The sequence below is a fragment of the Lissotriton vulgaris genome, chromosome 2_1 (assembly GCF_964263255.1).
Source record: "Lissotriton vulgaris chromosome 2_1, aLisVul1.2, whole genome shotgun sequence".
NCBI classification, from domain to species: Eukaryota; Metazoa; Chordata; class Amphibia; order Caudata; family Salamandridae; genus Lissotriton; species Lissotriton vulgaris.
In genome coordinates, this window is record NC_141687.1 from 343,099,789 (window position 1) to 343,119,350 (window position 19,562).

Consider the following 19,562-nt stretch of genomic DNA (forward strand, 5'->3'; position numbering starts at 1 on the left):
CAAGGCGCGAGAGCACCATGGCCATCACTATGATTTTTAACGCAGGCAGAGAGAAAAAGCGAGAGATCTTCCTAATAGTTCTAAGGGAGAAAAAACAAGAAGAAACAACTGAGGAGACCTGTGAGTGAACAGAAAGTGAAGAGTTGAGGAGAATGCCAAGGGTTTTGACCTTGGGAACAGGAAGCGGAGGGGCACCAAGTGAGGAAGGCCAGTGGGAGGGGGACCAGGGACTGCAACCACCTCCGGTCAAGACTAACTCCGTCTTGTCTGGATTGAGTTTGAGGTGGTTGCAGTTCATCTAGTCCTGGATGAGCAACATGACGGACTGGACGTTCTGGGAGGAGGAAGGGGAATGGGAAAGGTTGAAAATTAGCTGGAGGTCATCGGCGTAATTAAACACCGTGACCTCGAGCTGCTGTAACATAAAAATTAGAGGGTAGATGTATAAATTAAACAAAAGAGGGGAAAGTGAAGAACCTTGGGGAACTCCACAGGCAACCCTGCGAGGAGCAGCGGTGAAACCAGCTAGGTGAACCGCCTGAGCCCTGTCGCTCAGGAAGGACTCAAGCCAGGCGAGGGCCAGGCCCTCGATGCCCGCCGCCTTGACACGGGTGAGAAGGGTGGAATGGTCCACCGTGTCAAAAGTGGCGGACAGATCTAGAAGGATGAGGGCCTGCTGACAGTTAGTGTCGATGCCCTCGCGTAGGCTGTCCATCACTGAGGTCACCACCCTCTCGGTGGAGTGGAGGGGGCGGAAGCCCGCCTGCCTGGTAGAGAGGCAGTGGTTGGCTTCCACATAGGCGCTCAGGATGCTGGTCACGTGGGCTTCTAGCACTTTGCCCAAGTAAGGCAGGAGGGAGATGGGGCGATAGTTGGAAGGGGAGGAGGGATCTGCACCAGGTTTTTTTAGAATGGGGATGATGGCCGCGAATTTGTGAGCAGTGGGGACCGCTCCGTTGCTGAGCGAGTCGTTCAAAAGTGTGAGGGGGGGAGTGGGGCAGTTTAGGAAGATTTCTCTTAAGATGTAAGCAGGGGCAAAGTCAAGGGGGGAGCCTGACTTTACCTTGTGAAGCAGGGGGAAGAGCGTGGCCTTGGTTAAGGGGGGAATGGAAGTGAGTTTAGACGTGATGACGGGCGGGGAAGGGTTGGTAAAAGTGGAGGAAGGGAGAGGAATGTTGGCTTTAATCTTTGCAACCTTGTCCACGAAGAAATCGTTGAGTGAGTCGCAAAGCGGTTGGGAGGGGGGAATGGAAGCCACAGCTCTATTAGACGAAGCGAGTTCGTGAACTGTGGCAAAAATCTCCTTAGTTTGAGATTCCGCTGCCAGTATCCTGTTGGAATAGAACAGGGTCTTAGCATCCAGGATACCCTGCTTGTATGTCTTAAGCACGGAGAGGTAGATGTTTTTTTTTAAAGGGCAGTATTCTCTTCTCCATACACGCTCTGCTCTGCGAGCGGCCAGTTTCATTGCCTTGAGGTCAGGGGTGAACCAACGGTTAGCGGCGTGAGCTCGTTTAACCGTGATCCGCCTCAAGGGGGCGAAGTCTTCGCCAGCACGGGTCAGCCACCCATCGATCGTGGCCAACTGATCCGGGGCGGCGAGGCTGGAAAGATCGGGACAGGCGTTGACTAAGGATGAGTGGAAGGATGGCATATCTGCCTTGCCCCATTTCCTAACCCAGGTGTTCTTGGGAAGGGAAGGTTTAACCACTGGGGCTAAGGCAAGGGAAAAGGAAATTAAAAAATGGTCTGACCAAGGGCAGGGGGATATAACAGGGGAGGAGGTGGGGATGTTCAGGGTCCAGACCTGGTCGAGAGAGTGGCCATGCACATGGGTAGGACTGTGAACATGGGTAGTAAAGTTAAGGCTGGTCATTAGATCGGTGAACTCCTTAGATTGAGAGCTTTCGGCCGGATCGTTGGGCCAAAAGTTAAGGTCACCCAGGACCAGTACAGACGAGTTATTAATGACCAGGGTTGCGAGGATGTCCTGGAGGCAAGAAACAAAGGTGGGGGTAGGGTTAGGGGGGCGATAGATAAGAACAGCAGTTAGGGGAGTGACATGGGAAGTAGAGCGAATAATCAGGCAGTCAACTTCTGGGATGGGGGGACAGGGGAGAATCTGGAAGTGAAGGTCGGTATGAGCGATGAGGGCCACTCCACCGCCTCTTCTACCCTCCGGTCGATCTGCTCGAACGATGGAATATGAGGGAGGGAGTGCTGCTAAGACGTTGGGTAGGGAGTCGGCCTTAAGCCAAGTCTCTGTTATAAACAGAAGATCGGGATTGTGGGTGTCAAGGTAATCATAGTTGTTTTAGATAACCTAGACACCTGATGCATGCGCCCTCGGCGATTTGTTGTCTCAATTTTTGTTTTGAATTATGCTCCTGTTACAATGCGGTTCAACTGTTGTTATAAAAAGTAATGTAAACCGCTCTGATATCCTTCGGGATCAAGTTCGCGCTATATAAAACTTTATAAATAAAAATAAAAAAATATATGCATTTATAAATGTTGGATTAGAATATTTAGAGGTTACTACCTGTGTGTCCCACCATGCAGATTGTTAGTGCTCCTCCCCCTTTCCTGCCATTACCGGGTGACCCACCCAATCCATGGAGAAATTGGTACAGAGCTTTCCCAAAATATTTAGGAGCCATTGGGGGAACCAGGTATTGCCAGAATGGAAAATGTTTTTGTTGGAACATAATCTGGGTTTTGAGGGACAGTCTGTTTATGAGCATTTACCACCTATTTAATTTCAAGGGGATGATGAGAAGCTTGATGAGTATCAGTTGGCTGTGAAGATACTCGAAAAACAATTTGATGTACAATCCGAGTTTGCCTGAGACTATCGATTTTGTGAAAAGCATTGAGGGGTCATGCAAGTCTTGTAAATAATTGACATGTAGGGAGCCAAGTGGTGTGTCATTAGTGAACAAAAATGGCAGTGAGAAACAAAATGCCCCCTTTAAGATAACCACAAAGAGGAAAGAAACTCTAGGGGGTTCTAAAGTAAAAAAAACATTTGTTTCAGGTGTGGGTTTTCTAATCAGGGTCCCAATGGAAGACCATGCCCAGAGAGGAATGTTAAGTGCAGAACTTGTGGTAAAATGGGGCATTTTGCTAAAGTTTGTCAGTCAACCAAGAATAAGGTCAATGCACTACCGACGGCGAGTTGCGTGACAGTTTAGAGGAAGAACAGGTCATGGGGAAAGATTTGGTGTTGGTTGTCCAAAGTGGTGAATCCAAGTATGTTGATCCATAGGAAGAGATTATTTTTGACGGTAAGGTGTTGAGATTATTGATTGATTCTGGTGCCAGGATGGTGATGGTGAATGATGAATTGTTCCAGGAGGTATGGGGTGACAGGAAGCTATCACCACCTGACAGGAATCCTGTAACATATGATATGAGGAAGATTGAACTATCTGGGAATTTTTAAAGTCATTTAAGGTTTAAAACCAGAACTATCTTTGGTAAGGTGTATGTTGACGAAAAAGGCTTGAACATTCTCAGTGGCAGCTCCTCGAGGGAGTCCTGCAGGGTGGTGGGGCGTGGTGGGGGAGGGGCAAGGTAGTTAGAAGTAAACTCCGGAATGCGGCCAAACAGAGTTGTGTATATAAATAAATAAAGAAAACAAATTACATTGCGCGAGTTGCAACACCAAATCGGCGTTGCAGCGCACAATGTAATTCGTTTTGTTTATTTATTTATATATACAACTCCGTTTGGTCGCATTCCGGAGTTTACTACATCCCACCCTGTCTCTCCCCCGCCCCACAGCACTCCCTCAAGGAGCCGCCACTGAACATTCTTGGAAGATCTCATCAGGTTTTGTTTAGCATGACACAGGAGCCTGGGAGGAAAGTTCAGACTTTCCTTGGTCACGGATGGGGCCACAAACTGATAAAGTTCATGATGAAGTTGGTTCCAAGATGAAGTGCACTGGTTTATTTGGAACCGTTTTCAGAGATAAGTTGGGAAGGATTGAGGGATGTAAGCATAAGATCAAGGTGCAAAGTGAGGCACATTTCAGTGGTTGTCTGATGATTTGTGGTTGCTGAATGAGTGTAGTATTAATGTGTATGGTTTGGTAATGAGTCAGTCTTTGATAGCATGAATATGTGATTTGGGTGCCAATTTTTAGTGTTCTCTGTGTCCCTTGGGCTGATGTAATACCTTTCCTCTTGATCCCTATTTATTAAACAATGTATGTTATATTGAATTAATTACAATGTGTGATTTTTCTATGAATATTAATAAATGATCTGAACTTTGAGAATCTTGAGCAGTTCTGTGGGCATCCCTTATTTATTGCTGGTACCCTTTGGGTCCCTTCTAAAGATTGGGAACTCCCCTTTCCATGTTTCTTTTGGCAAAGTGAGGTTACCCCTGTCAAGCATAAATTAAAGAACGTACTGTTCAGTGTTCGTAATGAATTGGCAGATATACTCAAAAAAATGTGTGAAGATGGTGCGATTGAGTCGATTAAATCATCCTTGTGGTTATCTCATTTGGTGATACAAGGAAAAAATGGTCAATTGAGAGTTTGCATAGACCTCAGGAGTTTTAACAAGGCAATTTGGGTAGAATCCCACCCTTTACCCCGAATTGATGACATCATCAGTACTTTTGCAGGCCCTAAGGTAGTGCCTTGATCGACCTAGCATCCGCTTACCATCAGGTTGAACTTGATGAGCCATCCCGTCACCTAACAGCCGTTGTGTCGCCTGTCGGAACATTTCAGTTCAGGAGGATGCCCTTCAGCTTGGCATCTGCTGCTTCCATTTTTCAATGTGTGCTAGAGAATGTGTTGAAGAGGATCAAAGGGGTTGTGACATTCCAGGACAATATACTGGTGGCTGGTAAAGAAGTGAGCAGTCATGACAAACATATGCATGCAGTGTTGGAGAGAAGAATAAACTTTTGAATGGAGAGACTTGTGCCAAGACAAATTTCAAGCACTCTAAAATAACATTGTTTCCACAGGTGTTTTAGCACCATTTGACCCATCCAAAGAAAGTATTATCACTGTAGATGCCAGCAATGATGGTTTGGGTGCCACCATTGGTCAACTCAAATGAACCTCTGAAATGACGGTGGGATTTGCGTCCTGGTCTCTAAGAGTAAACAAAAAGGTATTTCGTAATTGAAAAGGAATTGTTGGGTTGTTGTTGGGCTGTCGAATGCTTCAAACGTTTCATCTGGGGAAGAAAGTTTGCTCTCAGAACTGACCACAAACCCTTATTCAGCATTAGTGGGGGAACGGTCATCAAGGATTACACACCCAGGTTGTCCAGGTTAAGTTCAAAACTGTTACAATACAATTTCAATGTGGAATACATCATAGGTGGGAGGAACACCCAAGCGAACTATTTATCCCGTTCTCCTCTTAGTGTATCTGAGTATCCAGATGATGGGGAGGAGGACGATGAGGAATGTTTAATTGCAAGTATTGATTTGTGTCAAGACACCACTTTCACGGAACAGGAGTAGATTGATGAAGCAGTGAAGGATGAAGAACCGGAAAGTGTTAGGAAATACGTTATGGGTTGTTGGCCTGAAGAGAAAGCATTGCCTTATGGTTTGCAAGCTTATTTCAAAGTTGCTTATGTGCTTTCAATCGAGAAAAAAGGGAGGCTGGTACGAGGGGACACATTTGTACCCCCTATTGGTTTGAGGGATAAGATCATTCTTTGTGGCCAAGAAGGACATTTGGGGCAGATGATCACCAAAAGAAAGATCAGAGACAACTATTGGTGACCTGGGATGCATGCTGCAATAATAGCAAGTGTACGCACAGGAGTCATGTGTGCTGCCAGTGGTAAAGGTCTCAAAACTGAAGCTGTGCCTCTCCAACCTGTCTGTCTTCCTGAGAGTGTATGGTCTAAACTAGTAATTGATTTTGTAGGTCCTTTTTATTACCCTGCCACAAAAGTTTAGGTTTGCCATTGTTGATGTAGATTATTATAGCAAATGTTGGGAATTTAAGTTCGTTGAGAAACCCAACATGACAAGTGTCATTAAGTTTTTGAAAAATTTGTTTTTAAGGGAGGGTTGTTTAAAGGAGATTATTTCTGACAACGGAGTCCAATTTGTGTCAAGAGAAATTAAAGTTTTTTTAGGACAACAATGCCATTAAACACAAACGCATGGTTTAGTATCACCACCAGGTTAACTGACTTGTAGAACAAATGAACTGCACTCTAGTGGAGTGCATACAGTGGGCCTTACAAAACAAGGTTGAGTTGTGCCAAGCTGTGGAGAATATGCTGTGGTCCCACCGGTCTTGTCTGAATGGTGTTTCTGGTGTGTCACCTTTCTAAATCATGAGGGGCATTTGCCTGTGTCAGAGTTATGTCCTACATGGTTGAGAGAGTGTCAAAAGAAAAATGATCTGATGATAGGCGTGGATAAGATTATAAGACCTACGGTTGAGAAGTTCCACGCGAAAATGAAAAGCCAGTATGTTGCGGCGCACAGAGTCAATACTAACAGTCTGAACATTTCTGTAGGTGATTGCGTGCGCGTGAAAGATCCCACTCATGTCTACATTCAGGGCACCCGTTAGAGTGGAATTAGTCACTAGAAATGCTGTCCGCACAGAGGGGCATGAAGGGTGGAACAGGAGCAGGGTGGTGAAGGTGAACAATGACAATCCATACTCTAAACGCAAGGATAATGCGGGACTCTCAGGTGATAAGTCTGACGCAGGGGGCTCAAGTCTGAAAAAAGGAGGAAAAATTCCTACAGGGGTTACTCAATCTTCCAAACAAAGGAGTAGTGATGCATGATCACTAGACCCATCAGGTTTCGTGATTAGTCATTTGTTTCCCTGCATGTCAATGCTCCTTTTGTCAGAATTAAGTTGTATTATTTAGCTTGTTTGACTTTGTTTCCTTTTTTCCTGTTTTTTGAATTTTAATTTACTTATTTGCTATTGATTGTGCTATTTGTAAGGTTTGGAGATATTTTGGTGATGTCTCTGCCAACACATTCCACATTCCAGAACCGTATGCCTAGAATGTGGAATGTGGTGTGGGAGGTTGGTGGTGGATAGTTCCATTATTGTCAGTTGCTGTGAGACTGCAGACACTGTGGCCAATAAATATCTATACTCGAGCGAGGCACAACTCCAGGTTCATCATCGAGGTCGAGTCACCACACTTTCACTGTACTCAAGCACTCTCTCTCTCATTACCTAACTTTGGATAACTCTATTCACTCGAAACCGTTTACCTTCTACTGTCATGAGAAAGGTGGTTTCGCCTTCAGGTTCAAGGCCCTTAACCCCATAGCACTGGATTACCACCTTGCCTACTTGTGGTGGCCCCAGCTGCCATCATGATGGAGCTCTCTGAGAAGTGGAGAAGTGTGGCTCAATGGTTAGAGCGGCAGACCCTGATGCAGAGGTCTAACCCGGAACCAGGGTTCAATTCCCTGCCTCGGCGGGTCTTGGGCTCAAAATTTCACGGACCTGATAATTCTCGCCTCGGTGCCTATTCCAATCATGGAGTCCCACTCTGCAACTCTGGGCAATAGCTTGCTTAATCTCCACAATGGCCCCCACAACGCTAAGGATGCCTGGCCTCCACCTTGGGGGTGCCCAGGAGTGGACACCTCACAGGGAAAGCCAGGATGGGTTCCACAGCGGTATTCGTACAAGCGCCTTGAGACCCTTGTGGGTGAGTAGTGCGCTATACAAGTATCAATTTACATTTTACATTTACATACCATAGTCCTGTGGTCTACCGTCACTATAGATGTCCCACACACACACAGTAGTGTCATTTTTACTGACCTCCAAAACCCAACATTTATCTAGTGTTGACTCACCCAATAGGAGACCCTATTGTTATCTGTAGGTCACATTACTTTAAGTAGGTTTCCGGTACTGAACCCTGCGTCTCTCTTACGTAGCCTCCAGGAAGATGAGCAGCTGACTGCCTCACCATCACAGCCCACTTGGTGGTGCCTCATAGCAATCTTAAAGACATCCCATTGCACAATATGGATGTGTTCCTTTATGTGGGTGGCTCTTGTTTACACAATGGCTGTGGTTTTCTGTTAGTTGGTTACGGAGTATGTTCCCAGCATGAGGTAATAGAGTAACCACTTGCCCACTGTCTACTTCTCTCAGGTGGGTGAACTTCATGTTCTCCCCAGAACCTGTATTTTGGCCAAAGGTAACTCGCCAACATCTCGGCGTCTCGGACAAGACCGGCTGAGGGACGTATTGGAAGACTGCCAGGATACAGGAGCAGGGAGGCCGATTACATAACTGAAGCACGGACTCTTTTTCCATAGCGGAGTGACTTGGAAGCAAAACATCCTTGAAATTGCACCAGGCAACTAAATTATAATGGGTCATTGAAGATACCCACAACTGAAAATACGGTGGCTCCTCCTGGTGGTCCAAGACCAAGCATATTTATCTTGAAAATCAGTAATATCACATCTTACAAACAGAATCCGGAAACAGGCCCACGAATTAGAAGGCAACAGGATTCTGAACCGAAGCAAACAATGTCCGGTGGGGAGACTTACTCCACCTGATTTAAGAATCAGTCCTGAAGAAGGTAGACAAACAGAATACCAAAACGCCGCGTCGACTTGTGATTCTTTGTGTTTTTTTAATATATATGTTTCTTATGCAAATGTATAACATGTTTTTTAAAAATTGTATATTGTATAATGATCAACTTTCTTTTTAATGGTAATAAATGTAAAACAGAGATTTACGAAACTCATGGTGTGGAAAACATCTCTTTTTAATTACTTTGATGTTGTGTTACTCAATAAATATCGCAGATTGTAACGTTAATGTTCATGTTGACTATATAGTTAAGAAATAGGCCTTTCTCAAAAGTTTTGGCATCTGTAGAAACACAGGAAGATCAGTACACAGAATTCCCCTCTCTAGTTACAATACGCTTTTAGAAGTTGAGAATCAATTCTTGTAACTTTACCTTTCCCGCCGTATTGTCGGCATGCTGTTTTGTTTTTGGAAATGAAATGCTTACTTTAGAGTGCACTTAATAGAAGTGTGACACACTCCTACATTGTCTTTTGTGTGGGGACGCCCTTGTCCTTTTTTCAAAACTCGCCAACATCTACACTGATTCTCGTTATGCCTTTGGATCTGTACATGACTAAGGGTTGCTCTGGGAGCAACGGGGTTTCCTCACTTCTAGCAGGAGTGAATCAGAAATGTCCCCTATGTAGCCACCCTGTTAGATGCATTTCAACTCCCCTATGAAATTGCTGCCATAAAGTGTGCAGCCCACCAATCTGCCCATGATGAAGTTACTTGTGGAAATGCTCTGGCTGATTTCATTCCCCTGGCTACTTTGATGATTCCTCTCTGCCCCATTGTGAATCTCCAATGGCAACCTTGCAAGAAGTTACTAAGCTACAACATAACACATTAGAAGGGGAGACACAGCAGAAGGGACGTAGATTACATTTGGAGCACATGTGGCGTTCACATGACAGCTGCTTTGTAGCTCCAAGGTTCCTACTCCCGGATCTTGCTCACGTGCACCATGCAACGGCGCATGTCAGCAAGGAGGGAATGATTGCAGCTATGCAAAAAAAATGGTTCACCCCAAATTTCCCCACAGTGGCACATAGCAGTATTGTTAGACCAATCAAGTGGATTTCATAAGCATGCCTAAATGTCACAATTATGGATGTACTTGTTATTGTTTGTGTGTTTTCAGGGTGAATAGAAGCCACGCCTGTATTAAAGCTAATGCGAAGGCCGTACCGAAAATACTGCTAATAGACTTTGGACCTTATCGCCTCTTTAGCGGGAATTTTTCCCCTCAAAGCGGCGATAATTTTATCGCCCTATTACATAGCTGTCGCTAACACCAGTTAGCAACAGCTAGTAGGAGATAGCGGTCATCTTGTTAAACAGATTCATTTACCCTCTATCACCGCTTCAATAGTGTTACTTGATATACATCCTGTCTCCTTACCCTGGCCTGCTGAGGTGACGATCCTTATATCTTGTGCTAAACTAATATTGGCTAGAGCCTGGATCTGCCCCAAACCCCCTAACATCTGGGAATGGTGGTCATTAGTAAATTAAATTTACTCTATGGAGCTAGCCCTGGCAAAACTTAGAGGAGCCCGTTCATTAAAAAAAATTGAGAAAATTTGGGGTAATTTTATATGAAGGTTATGCAGGCACCGTAACACGGCCTAATTGGTGGATACTTTGTTTTCTTGTAGACAGTTATCAGACTGTAATATTTTTGCTTTTTTTGCTGTTTTGCTTTCTGTATGAACAAAATGAATTATGTTGTAATGTGTTCCAAGTGGAAATTGAAACAAGTTCTGTCTTGGGAACGAGTTACATTTATTTTGTAAACAATGGTTTTCTTAGTATATGTATATTGGTATGTTTTCCTCATCAGTTTGTCAATAAAAAATTTAAAAACAAGAATAAAAAAAAAACCATTGCAGTGGAGGAGGAAGTAATAGGTGCCAAGGTAATGAGGACACACTGGCCGAGGGAGTAATTCAGGAAGGGGAAGGTTAAAGGGAACTAGTAAGGTAAGACAGGCTGATTCTAATATTGCTGCATTTGTTCGATGAGACCGATCAACTGCACTTACAATTCACTTCACAAATAGCAGAGACCTTCATCTGGAGCATTAGAAGAACATCTAACACAACTACAAACCTAGTAAGCTGTACATTGCCCTTTTATAGTCTTCACTCTTTTGGCAAGAACACTCTCTGAATTTGCCAGTGACCATGTGCCTTATGGTCTGGTCAAAAGTGCACATAATATAAAGGTTACCTGGGCTCCAGGTAGGCACTAAGCTTGATTCAGTCCTCCCACACTCTGCCATTATCAATGTCAATGGCCTTCCTGGAAATTGGAAATCGACGTGGAAGTACCAATAGACACTAGAAGTGGTCAATGGAGTTTGCTGACCACAATGCCTGTGAGGCAGCATCAGCTGGCATCCCCATTGAGCTTTGGAAATGGTACCCACGTGGTCACCTCTAACTGTGCCACAACTCTTTCATCTATCTATTGCCCCTTGAATTACTTTTTTTTTCCTTACTGGTTACCACCTGGTTTGGGTTCTCCTAAAATTGCGCGTCGCAAATAGCGATTTTTGGGGTTTTCGCATTTAGCGATTTTTCATGAATAGCGATTGCGATTATTTTGCGATTTCGCAAATGACTTCGCAGATTCCATGGTTTCTCGCAATTTCAAAATCGCTAATGGGCTTTTTCCAGGATTCTGCTAATTTATTTGAGAACTCGCAATCTTTCTTTAGCGAATTCGCTTTTTTTGTGATTTCACTATCGTGAATTCCTTTTATTCAAATTGTGATCGCAATTGCTAATTCGCAGCCATTGCGATCGCAATTTGGCTTCATGAATCTATCTGCTAATCCCTAACAGTATTTTCCTTATCATAACACCAAAACGGAGACACAGGCACAGATTGAGACGATGGAATTGAGTCACCCATATTCAAATTTGCTAACGCTAAGCGACTCATATGCCTTGTTTCTCCATTGTCAAGAGTAACAGTATTATGATGAATTTTAGAGATTCTTCTAGGTTGAGAAAATTTACTGAGACCCTTAGGCACCTTCCGAGGATTTCTAATACATACAAATTGACCAATTTGCAGATCAGCAGGATGAGTGCCATGCTTACTATCATAATACAATTTATTCTTCAATTGAGAACAAGTTAAGGTATTCTTAACTTCATTAAGATCACAAAAAGACATACCTCCCCTCTTCATCCATCCAGGATTGGTTTTAGAATAAGGAATCCTGCAACGCATTAAAGAAAAAGGACTTTTACCTAAAGAAGGATGGAGGGTAACACACTATGACCACAACATTTTCTTCAATTCATCATCCCAGGACAAATTGGACTTTCTACATAATTGCACCATATCTTTTACAATCCTGTTCAATCTTTCCACAACACCATTGCAAGATGGGTGATATAATGGAGTAAAATCCTACTTGATTCCATTTTTAGAAAGGAATTGTAACATTTCATGTGATTTAAATTGTACTCCATTATCAGTTAGTATAGAGATGGAAAACCTTCTTGAAGAAAAATTGACTGTAAAAATCCAATTACAGATTTTGTATCCACTTTGTCTACAACCTTTAGTTCAAACCAATGTGAAAACAAATCCACAAGGACAATAATAAATTTGTTAGAATCATCAAACCAAGTCATAGGGCCCATAAAATCCAAAGCTACCTCATTCCATGGTAAATATGGAGAATGAACAACACCTAACGGAGGATTAAAAGTTTTCTTAGACTTATCAGAAGTCTCACAGCTGATACAATTTCTTACTTTAACCTCCACAGATTTATCTAAACCTGGCCACCAATAAGAATCTTTCACCCTAGACTTAGTGCGAGAAATACCTGGGTGTCCTTCATGGGAAAATACATTTATTCGTTCTCTCAAAGATGTAGGAGGAATTATTTTATCACCTCTCAAAATAAAATTATCATCAACAGTAAGTTCATCCCTCACTTCCCAATAAGGTTTCAAATTATCAGATAGATTCTTTTTATGAAGTATGGACCAACCATCAATAATTCTAGACTTCACCTCTGTCAATAATAAATCTGATGAATCTGCCTCCAACCATTGTTCTTTAGAAATGCAACTTTCTGAATTTCCATTGAAGACAACATTAGCAACAGAAAAATAATTCCAAGAACTAGAATCAATTTTGGTAACAGGTAAGGAAAGCCTACTTAAGCAGTCAGCTACAACATTCTTTGCTCCAGGCACATACTGAATAACAAATATATAATCCTGAAGTCACATGGAGAGTCTAGCAATCCTTGCAGTCGCTCTATATAACCCATCAGTAGTTAACAATTTAGTAAGAGGCTTATGGTCAGTTCTAACACGGAATTGCTTACCCCATAAAAATTCCTGAAATGCTCTAAACTCCAAACCACCGCCATAGTCTCTCTCTCAATTACTGAGTATTTTTGCTCAAAAGGAGTAAGAGACCTGGAGGCAAAGGCAACAATAACTTCACCATTATCTTCCGTAACTTGAGTTAATACACTACCTAAACCATTAGAGCTTGCATCAGTGGTCACACAAGTAGGAGACATAGGATCAAAACCCTGCAGATTTTGAGCATTGCAAACAGCTTTCCTGATCAAGTCGAAAGCTTGCTGACACTCATCAGGCCAAGAAAAGGAAACCTTGTTCTTGAGTAAATCTCTCATAGGTTGGGTTTCGCAAGAAAAATTATTTACAAATTTAGAATAAAATTCGGCCAAACCAAGGAATGATCTTAGTTCATCCTTGGTCTTCGGCGAAGGAGCATCTAAAATTGCTCTGACAAGTTTAGTCTTTGGTCTGATACCAGATTCCCCAATTTCGTGGCCTAAATAAACAACTTTAGTTTCTGAAAATTTACACTTAGAAGCTTCAGCTGTTAAACCATATTTATCAAGAATTCTCATCACTTCCCTAAGTCTCAGATCATGTTGCGTAACATCTTTGCCCATAATAAGGATATCGTCTTGAAAAAATGTAATGCCAGGCATATCCCCAAAAAGTTGTGCTATTAATCGCTGAAACACTGCAGCCGCCGACGGAAGGCAAAACGGCATTCGTTTAAAACGAAAACAACCAAATGGTGTACAAAAAGTAGTTAAACTGCGGCTAGCATGATGCAAACCAATTTGATGATAAGCTGACGATAAGTCAACTGTTGAAAAATACTTATATCCTCGAGTTAAAGACAACATTTCATCAATCCTTGGCAAAGGAAATTGGTAAATAATTATGTTGTTATTTAAATTTCTCAAATCGACGCTTAGACAGATTTTTCCATTGGCGCGCCGTGCCACCACCAATGGAGAAACCCATTCTGACGCCTCGACTGGTTCAATAATATCACATTCTTGCAATTTGAAAAGTTCTTTCTTAACTTCATCTCTTACAATAAGAGGTACATGCCTTACCTTGTGTATTTTAGGAACAGCATTATCTTTGAGTCTAATACGATGAGAAAACCCATCAAGTTTGCCAATTTCCCTGAAAAAACATTGGGAAATTCCTTCACAACCCAATTTTTAGTGGTTTCACTATCACACACTACAAGAACTTGTTCAGGACTATTGGGGTCAAGTATGATGTTCAACGCTCTTTGGTCTTTCCAGCCTAAGACAGAGGGACCATCTTGGGCTATATACAACTTACAAATAGCAGAGCGACTTTTAAAATCAAAAACCAAAGAACGAAGCCCCAATAAATCAATTTTGTCCCCCGTGAAACTTTCAGGAATTACGTCAGGAGGTTCTAAATGAGGACCAAGATCATTGACTAGTTTAGATTGCCAAACATCTTTAACTATGATAGTGAATGGGGATCCAGAATCGGCAGCCACTTGTAAAGGAATACCTCCGAATTTAACAATACACAACGGTTTGCTACTATTTTTGCCATTGATAATTAACACAATGTTACATTTTTTTTCATCATGGACATCAGAATCACAAGAATAAGTGTCAGAATCACTTTCATTTAAACAAGAAACTTTAGGAATGTGAACAGATTTTCTTTTACATGACTTGAAGAATGTCCCACGATGCCACAATTGGAAAATTTCGTTAGTCTAGCAGGACACTTACCTGAACTAGCATTGTGTGATTTACTTCCACACCGAAAACAAGCATATGATGTTGAATCAAACTTATAAAATTTAGGTTTGGCAGAGTTTTTAAAACTTTGCATATTATTTGAAAAATGTTTCTTCTGTGAATGGTAATCTTTTCCTATTTTAGTTTCCGAAACATTATTCACAGAAGTAGACGGAGAAAATTAATTCTGTTCAGAAATTGCTTTATTGCTCCTTTCCGATAGCTCAGCTTTCTTAACAAGTGCAATAACATCTTTAAGGTTGGAATCACCCTCAATCCATAGCCGGTCTTGTATTCCTTTATTCTTAGAGCATACAACAACCTGATCCCTTATTAGTTCATTGTGGAGAATGCCAAATTTGCAAGGAGCAGCCAGGATTTTTAATGTGGCCACAAACTCTTCGACAGATTCATGTTGCATCTGCTTCCTTTTAAAGAAAGCTCTTCTAGTAACACCAATGCAAACGACTGGAGAGTAATGGTCAGTGAGGTCCATAATAGCTGCCTTAAATACATCTATATCACCTGACCTTTCTGGCTTTTGCATTTGGTTGTAAACTCTTACGCCCTCAGCTCTTAGACAATAAAGTGAAATTCTTTTCTTCCTTTCAGGAGACATTATACCAACGTTATCTTCTTGAGTGGCTAAGTAGTTACAAAAATAATCTTTCCTTTCGAGTCACTTAACAAGAGGTTCACCAGGAGAGGAAAGGAACTCTTTAGGATTGTAAAGATTTATAGATGGATTAACATTAGAATTGGATGCTGACGCAGTAGCATTTTCAGTCATGTTGAAAATGAAAAAAATGTAAGCACACAAAGGATAATAAAAAAAAAACTTACTTGAATACTGCTTAGTGTGTTTCCAGATAATAATGTAAATTCGCAGTTTAAAACATTCAGGAGTTACTGTAAGAAGTGCTGTTATGAGTAAATGAAGCAAAACAAAATGGCGTCTTTCAAGGGTCACGTTGCGTTACCTTATGCCAGAGGTCTTCAATCTGTGGGGCGCGACCCCCAGGGGGGTCGTGGAGTCCTTGGAAGGGGGTCGCAGATTCGGTCAGAGTGCAGATCCTGGCTTGGGCTGATCGAGGGTGCTCACGGTGGAGGCCTAATTCACACCGAGGTGTGAAAAACATCAGCGCCTCATTAACAAGTAAAAGGTCTTTTAAAGACATGTCAAATACTCGAATGTGGATGTGTGTGTGTGTCCCTGAAGCCGTTTGGAGCTGGGGGAGGAGGGGAAGTGTGGGGGTGGGGGCTGGGGGAGCAGGCCATAGTGTAGCCCTTTGAGGTCAATGGATATTGCACGCCTGGAGCTGTGGGTCCCGTCGTCCACCGCCCCCAGCAGGGAGGCACAGAGATGCCCTCCCATGATCGGGAAAGAAGGAAGAAGACGAAGAGAGATACTGACCCCCACTCCCCCCCCCATGAGAGAGGCTCAGAACAGGTGGGTGGATGAATGATGGGTGGATGGGTGGATGGATGGATGTAAGGATGAAGGATGGATGGATGTGTGAAAAGGTGGGTGGATGAATGATGAATGGATGGATGAAAGGGTGGATGGTTGAAAGGATGGATGGATGAAAGGGTGGCTGGATGGAGGGATGAAAGGGTAGATGGATGAAGGATGTATGGATGGATAAAAGGTTGCATGAACGAATGATGGATGGATAGATGGATGTGTGAAAAGATGGGTGGATGAATGATGGGTGAATGGATGGATGAAAGGGTGGATGGATGAAGGATGGATGTTTGGACGGAAGGATGAAAGGATGAAAGGGTGGATGGGTGAAGGATAGATGGATGAAGGATAGATGGATGGAAGGATGAAAGGGTGGACGGATGAAGGATGTATGGATGGATGAAAGGGTGGATGAATGGATGAAAGGGTGGATGGATGGAAGGATGAAAGGGTGGACTGATGAAGGATGGATGAAAGGGTGGATGGATGGATAAAAAGTTGCATGGATGAATGATGCATGGATGGATGTGTGAAAAGGTGGGGGGATGAATGATGGGTGGATGGATGGATGAAAGGGTGGATGGATAAAGGATGGGTGGAAGGATGAAAGGGTGGATGGATGAAGGATGGATAAAAGGTTGCATGGCTGGATGATGCATGCATGGATGTGTGAATAGGTGGGGGGATGAATGATGGGTGGATGGATTGATGAAAGGATGGATGAAGGATGGATGTATGGATGGATTAAAGGTTGCATGGATGAATGATGCAAGGATGGATGTGTGATAAGGTGGGGGGATGAATGATGGGTGGATGGATGGATGAAAGGGTGGACAGATAAAGGATGGATGGATGGATGGAAGGATGAAAGGGTGGATGGATGTATGGATGGATAAAGGGTTGCATGGATGAATGATGGATGGATGTGTGAAAAGGTGTGTGGATGAATGATGGGTGGATGGATGGAAGGGTGGATGGGTAAAGGATGGATGTATGGATGGAAAGATGAAAGAGTGGATGGATGAAGGATGGATGGATGGAAGGATGAAAGGATGGATGGATGTGTGAAAGTGTGGGTGGATGAATGATGGATGGATGTGATGAGGTCTAACAGGTGCATTTATAGTTGTCAAAAGTTGATGATGAGGAGTACCAGTTTCTAGAAACTTTTGTCGGAAGGGGGTCCTTACGCCTAAAAAGGTTTTACAAGGGGGTCTCGGCATCAAAAAGTTTGAAGACCTCTGCCTTATGCGATGACACAGCGCGTAATTTCAAATACGTGGGATCCGGAGTCATCTGCAGCGCGAGGTCAAGACAGTGCAATGGAGCGTGCTCCGAGTGAAGAATGCCCGCTCAACTTTCAAACGATGCACAGTAAGTTTCGAATAACGCACCAAGCTGTTACAGTGGACCAAAATCCCACACGAAGTGATTCGTCTTTTGAATAAACCCTGCAGCAGTTCGATCTTTTTCCTTTAAAAAAAAATGTTTCCAGAACGATCTTACGTGTTTCACGAACAAACTCCTTTTAAGGTTTGTTTAAAAAGAAAAAAATGGTCCAAAAATGTATCTCAAATTGTTGCCAAATTCTTTGTAGAAATCACAAAGAAGTTTACACGATAAATGGTAGGTAAATATATCCTTTATTGGAGTAATACAAATCAGCATCCAAACATGTCATTATCAAGTATTCAAGTGTTCAACTGAAGCATGGAATGTACATGACACAACATAGGAATACAGAATGAGAATACTATTACATACAAAACACTCTGAATTTAATAATATATACATCCTAACCAATACTACAGGCACCTTAAGTGCTGAGCGAGTGTGCAGCCTGCGATGATGCCCCGTCCCGGCAGTCCATACAGCTCAGGTTTTGTGTGCCCTACTGGACTGCAGTGTAGGCCTGAACCAGTGGGCAGCGTAGGTCTACCGCACGTGGCGTCGCCTCCTGGATCACAGAGTTAGTGGTACCCATGAGGCTAAGCGGGAGTTCAGCCTGCGATGATACGGGGTGCACTGGTATGTCCTCTGCTATGGAGAAATAAAGACTCAGCACCAAATGAGAGACCTGGGGGCCCGCGGAGCTGCATGATATGGAGGGTGCCATGTCCGCGGGCCCCAGGCTTAGGGCTTGCACCCGCACATGGTGGGCCCTCATTTCTAAACACCGGTGGCGGCAGGTGAGCAGTGAGGCCTGGGTGCGCAGGGGCGGGCATGCACTGCTGGGCAGTGGGAGGGGCTGGGATACAGCTGCCTGGGTGCGCAGGGGCTGGAGTGCAGCTGCCTGGGTGTGCAGGGGCGGACAGGCGATGATGTCATGTGCAATTGTATGTACTTTGCCATTCATGTATCTGGATGACGGGTCTGTCTCAGATGTGGGACCTGGTGGACTGCACAACATGCCGGCACGTGTTTGGAGACACACAGTTGGCAGCAGGTGAGCAGTGTGGCCTGGGTGCACAGTGTCGGCACTCTCTCTCCCTGTCCCTCTCTTCTTTTCTCTGTTCTCTCCCCTCTCTCTGTCCGTCTATCTCTCTCTCCCTCTCCCTGTCCGTCTATCTCTCTCTCCCCTCTCTGTCCGTCTATCTCTCTCTCACTTTCCCTGCCCGTCTATCTCTCTCTCCCCCTCTCTGTCCGTCTATCTCCCTCTCCCTCTCCTTGTCCGTCTTTCTCTCTCTCCCCGTCTGTCTGTCTATCTCTCTCTCCCCCTCTCTGTCCATCTATCTCGCTCTCCCCCTCTCTGTCCGTCTATCTCTCTCTCTCTCTCCTTCGTTCTCTCTCTGTCCCTTGCTGTGTGCAGGACACACCTTCTCATCATGGTATTTGTCTTGCAGGCTGTGACCTACAGAGTGCCCCGAGGCGTGCCGCAATGTGTCTTCATTTCTGTTCTGTGCTTGTTTTAATAAATTTTCATTTGTTGCTTCAAAGTTGAATGTGTGATGCTCATTTTTGTGTCAACACATGCATGTAACCGGATGTGATTGTGCGTCAACAGGCGGAATGTTTGGTACATGACTCTGTGTAGTCGATGTGGTATGTCTTTGTCCGGGGAAGGGGGTGCCCGGTGAAGCCCTGGGGATGGTGGTGGTGGGTGTCGTGGCCCTCTTGGGTGTCCGGGCTGCATGATGAGTGGCTCCATGGCATCTGTTGTTCTTCAGGTGTGGATCTGGGCTGGCTCCCGTTCGTGGTGCAGCCTGTGGTCCGACTTTACACCAGGTCAGAGCAGGCGTTAGTTTCCTGCTGCTAAAGCGCCTTATCGCCTGTTTTGGGATCTTATCGCCGATGAGAATGTTGCAGAGTGGTGTTGTCGCTGCTTTTTGCTCGGGAACGCCTACTCTGCATCTCATTAGCGATAGTTGTGGGGGTTCTATGTGGCAATGTTTTTTGCGGCTGCGATCGCAGGT